Source organism: Dromiciops gliroides, chromosome 3, assembly GCF_019393635.1.
Source record: "Dromiciops gliroides isolate mDroGli1 chromosome 3, mDroGli1.pri, whole genome shotgun sequence".
Classification (NCBI taxonomy): Eukaryota; Metazoa; Chordata; class Mammalia; order Microbiotheria; family Microbiotheriidae; genus Dromiciops; species Dromiciops gliroides.
The window spans coordinates 101,159,538-101,165,337 of record NC_057863.1 but is presented as its reverse complement, the minus strand read 5'-3'; positions in this window follow the sequence as shown (position 1 = coordinate 101,165,337).

The following is a 5,800-nucleotide window of genomic DNA, read 5'->3' as shown; positions in this document are numbered from 1 at the left end:
TGAACAGGATACTATTAGAAAAACCTGGAAAGACCTACATGAACTGAAGCAGAGTGAAATGTACTGTATACAAAATAACAGCAATAGTGTAAGATGATCTGCTGGGAAGCATGTGGTTATTTTCAGCAAGGCAATGGTCCAATATAACCCTGAAGGACCATGAAAATGGCAACCCATCTACAGAGAAAGAAGTGATAGTATCTGAAATAGATGGAAACACATTTTTTTTTCTTTTCTTTTTTTTTCTTTTTTGGTGAGGCAATTGGGGTTGGGTGGCTTGCCCGGGGTCATGTGGCTGGTGGGTGTTGGGTGTGTGGGGCCGGATTTGGGCTCAGGTGCTCCTGGTTCCAGGGCCGGTGCTCTGTCCGCTGCACCACCTAGCTTCCCCTGGAAACACATTTTTAAAAAAAAATGTTTTTTCTCTTTGACAATTCCACAGTCTGAAGTTTTGGGAGTTTTTTGACTGTTTTTTTTCTCACAACCTAGCTAATGTGGGAATGTTTTCCATGACTACTCATGTATAATTTATTTTGAAATGCTTGAGTTCTAGAGGGTGGGGGTGGGAATAGAGGAGGAAGATAAGTTGGAACAATTGTTTTTTAAAAATTGATGTTAAAATTTGTTTTTACATATATTTTGGAAAATAAAATTCTATTCTAAGAGTGAAAAAAAAAGAAAAAATATAAAAAAAAAAAGCATATTGGTTTTAGTTACCTGTTCTTATTGTTCAGTTGTTTTAGTCATGCCTGACTCATCATGACTACTTGTGAGGTTTCCTTGGCAAATACACTAGAGTGCTTTTCCATTTCCTTCTTCAGCTCATTTTACAGATGAGGAAAGTGAGAGAAACAGGTTTAAGTGACTTGCTCAGGGTCACACAGCTAGTATCTGATTCCAGGTTTGAACTCAGGAAGATGATGAGTCTTTCTGACTTCATGACCAGCATTCTATTCACTGTGCTACTCAGTGGCAGTGGATTGAGTTAATTAACATTATTTAAAGTGTTTTTGTTAAGGCTTCTGTTACAATCACTACATTTCTAGTAGTTTTCATAACTTTGTGTTCCATACATAAAGTAACAGTAATAGATTATAAAGCCATGCCATGGGAATTACATTCCATTTACTCTACATATATTATTCTTTTATATGTTTTCTTTCCTATTGGAACATTTGCTCCTTCAGTGTCTGTTTTAGCCTTTTTCAACACTTAGTATGGTATCTGGTCCATAATAAATGTTTAACAAATGTGTTTTACTGACCTGTCTACACAGACAGGTGATTTTACCATAAAGGGCAAAATCAGCCAATGGTTAGTGAAATCTGTGTTAAGGAAGTGAGAGGGGGAGTAATATTTCAAGGGTCAGGGTAAATTATTATTGGTTGTAATCCTTTATCATTCATTCATACAGCCATTTATTTATCTAATCATTCATTTATTTGTTAATCCATTTATTTGGTATCAATGATGAGAAAATTCTTATAACTCTAAAATCATTAGGTTTTTTTTTGTCTTTGTGAATTTTGGTTATGTTTTGTAGGTTTGTCCTAGCAGTATAATTTCTGATCATGACAATCGACAGAAAGAGATAGTAGACATCCTTGTGGATAAGATTCTAGATGTTAATCCTTACCAAGTAGCATTATTCATCTTTTCTAACCATCATTGGGTAATCTCTCCTCTGAAAACATGAATTTGCATTATTATTCTTTGGAGTACAAGGGGCTGCTTTCTCCTCATGGTGTTTAGCTGCTTCCTCTACAAGAAAAGCCTCATTTATGCTGTTTAATTCCAAATGTTTAATGATCCTTCCCTCCACTCACATGAATTCTAGCCTAGCTCTAGTCCTCATCAACACTTCTTTAGACTATTGCAATAGACTCCTATCCTGTCTTCTGCCTTCAGTTACTCCTCTTTCCAATCTATCCTTTGTCTATCTGCCAAACTAATATTAGTCAAACATAGATCTCGCCTACTCAAAACTTTTCATTGGCTCTCTGTTGCCTTTATGATAAAATATTAAGTACTCAGTGAGGTATTTAAAAGCCATTCACAATCTCTCTTCCACCTATATTTGCAGTTTTATTTTATCTTGTATTATTCCCCTTTTATGCACTCTCTTGTCTAGCTAAAATGGATTGTTATATCACATGTCCTTCCTTCTATTTCTGTGCCTTTTCATAGGTAGATTGAATGACTTTAATATGTTCCCTTTTTTAGAATGTAGAACTTCTTTTAAAGTCTTTCTCAAATGTGGCTTCCTATGTCAGGCTTATCCCCCCCTATGTTAGCCTTCCCTCTTTCTTGACATAACTAACTGTATAAAATTTATATTTATTCTTCCATGTTAATCCCCTCATCAGTAGATTGTAAACTCCTTGAGGTCAGGAACTATATTGTTTTTAATTTTATTGTGCCTATAGGTATTTATTGGTTTTTGTTTTGTTTTGTTTTGTTTTGCGGGGCAATGGGGGTTAAGTGACTTGCCCAGGGTCACACAGCTAGTAAGTGTCAAGTGTCTCAGACCAGATTTGAACTCAGGTACTCCTGAATCCAGGGCTGGTAATTTATCTGCCCCCAGAACTATATTGTTTTTTGCCTTTCTATCTCCAATAGAGTTAGTATCCACTTTAATTTCAGTGACATAGCTCTGTTGCATATTTCTAATTTATCTCATATGTAGCTTGCTTATAAAATTATTTGCATGTTGTCTTTCCCACTAGACTATGAACTCCCATGATTAGGGACTGACATTTATATTTTTTTGTTTCCTCAGCACTTACAACAGTTCTTGGAAGATAGCAGGTACTTAATAAATGCTTATTGATTGACATAACAGAATGTTTTGCACATAGTAGGCATATAACATCTGCCCATTGAATTTAATTTGTTGAACAGAGCATATTTAGTTGGTGGGTGGAAAAATGAGGAGGAGTCAAAAGAAGAAACAAAATACAACCCCGCATATTAAAAGACAGCAGATTATACACTGGATGACTCATAATATGCTGCATTAAATATCAGGTAGTATCCCATTCCCTTCTCACTTGAGAGAATATTAGCGACCGGAAAGATTTGAAGGTAAAGCTTGATATGAATGTAAGGATATCCTGGCATTTATAAAAATTCCAGAAGTGTTTTGTATCTGTTAGATGTTCTATTATAAGAGCCTTTAAAAATTGTCAAAAAGAGCAATATAATTTCTTTGAATCAAGTAGGTCAAATTTTAATCTTAAATTATCTTTCTCAAAGCAATATGGCCTTGTAAATAGGAATTTTATTGAGAGTCATTATATAAAAATCATCTAAATGAGCAATATCATAAAATGTTTGTAGCAAGTACTTGGAAGGCACTATGTAAATATTATTACTTCTCTAGATTTCAGCCATGAAAAATATACCATTTATATTCACATGATGGTTAATTTAAGTTAGCCTACTTTAATACTATTTTCTAAATTTATAATTAGAGTAGTTCCAAAGTAATAAAAGACAAAGTGAGATAAAAAAAAATCACAAAAGACTTTGCAATCAGTGGCGATAAACAAATTCTAAAGGGAGATCTTCACTATCCATCAGACATCAGGCAATCTAGCTATAATGGCAAGGACAGGCAATATCTCCACCAGCAGCATTTTCAAAAAGGAAGAATGACCACAGGGGCCCCTTGTCTTGTTTTGATGTAATTTGAGTGACCATATAAATGATTCTATTTTTCCTTAATTTGTATAGATATTTCCATATTGGTGAGATAATTTTTCTCACTTATTTAATACACTTGTATCAATATAATGGGCAGCATGGTTGCACAGTGGATAGAGTACTGGGATTGAAACCAAAAAGACTCATCTTCATGAGTTCAAGTGTGGCCTTCAACACTGACTAGCTGTATGACCCTGAGCAAGTCATTTAACCCTGTTCACTTCAGTTCCTCATTATTAAAAGAAGCTAGAGAAGGAAATGGTAAACCAGTCCAGTATCTCTGTCAAGGAAACCCCTAATGGGGTCACAGAGAGTTGGACATGACTAAATAATGACTTAATGACAACAAACTAATTTGGTTTTGAACCTTAATATAATCTCCCTAGCCCTAGTATTTTGGGATTAAGAATGAAGAAAGTAACAGAGTTGTAGTCTCTTAGGGTGGGAAAGGAAATCATTCAATCTTACTTTCTTAATTTATATATACTCTTCTTTCTTAAGTTTCCTGCATCTGAAAAATTATTTCAATTGCTTTGATGAAACCTTTGCCTATCATTGTTTTCTTATATTTGATCTTTGTCATGTTTTTTCCACATAAAATATTGAGTATTTTGTATTATTACTTCAAATTTAATGAGCATTTATTAAACCTCTTCTATGTGCAAGGCATTGGGCTAAGGACTAGAGAAGCTAAGGCAAAATTAAAAAAAATATCTATAAAGCTTCAAGGACAATGGTATAAGTACATGTAAAAATAATAGCTGTTAATAGATGATGTGGGGGAGATTTTTGGGGGAGAAACTTTTTCTACTACTTAGGTTTTCTTCTTGCATTTGTAAAGACAGTTAAAATGACATCATTCAGGCCCTGATACATTATAGGTATTATTTATAGGATCAAAAGTAAATGAGACAGGGGGCAGCTAGGTGCCGTAGTGGATAGAGCACCGGCCCTGGATTCAGGAGGACCTGAGATCAAATCCGGCCTCAGACACTTTACACACTTACTAGATCTGTGACCCTGGGCAAGTCAGTTAACTCCAATTGCCTCACAAAAAAAAAAAAATAGTAAATGAGACCTTAGAAATCAAGTGGTCCAACTTCCTTTATTTTACAAAGTAAGAGCCTGTGGCCTAGAGTGGTGAACTGACTTCCCTAAGCTTGAACATATAAAACCATTGTTTCTTTTAAAATTAAACAGTAAAGATTTTTTTTTGGGGGGGGGGCTTGTTTTTTTTTTTTAAGTGAAGCAATTGGGGTTAATTGACTTGCCCAGGGTCACACAGCTAGTAAGTGTTAAGTGTCTGAGGCCAGATTTGAACTCAGGTACTCCTGAATCCAGGGCCGGTGCTTTATCCACTGTGCCACCTAGCCGCCCCAACAGTAAAGATTTTTAAAGAAACCTATACTTAAATTGAATGGTGTTTAGAGTTAAAAATGGCCTTTAAAATTATTTCGTTGAGACCCCTCATTTACTGATGAGGAAAGTAAGACCCAAAGGATTAAAATGATTTACCAATTAAAGCTATGCAATGATTAGCATGAATAATGAATCCCTTGAAGTAGTCACATTAGGTTAGAGAAGAAAATAACTAAATATTTCATAGTTAAGCATTACTCCTCAATAACCTGTTATCTCTAACTAACTTTATTAGCTATATTGAATATGCCTTTTGTCAGCTTGAGTTTGCCAACCTTATGGACATTTTTTTTTGCCTGAATGAGCTAGCCAGGTATAGCTTGTATATACTTAAAGGAATTATCTTTAAGGTATGAAGTGCTAATTATACTTCTTTAGCTATTTTTCTTTGAGTCTTTAACAGCTTTTAAAAAATTTCTTTCCTATTGAGTAAGAAAATCCATTGCATTCCTCTATAGTATAGTCTATAGATATCATTTCACCTAGGTTCATAGCATTCTTGGCTCCTCATTCATTTTGACCCCAAATATCTCACCAATGAGTATCATTATTTCTTTCTTTCTTTCTTTCTTTCTTTCTTTCTTTCTTTCTTTCTTTCTTTCTTTCTTTCTTTCTTTCTTTCTTTCTTTCTTTCTTTCTTTCTTTCTTTTCTTTTCTTTTCTTTTCTTTGGCAGGGCAA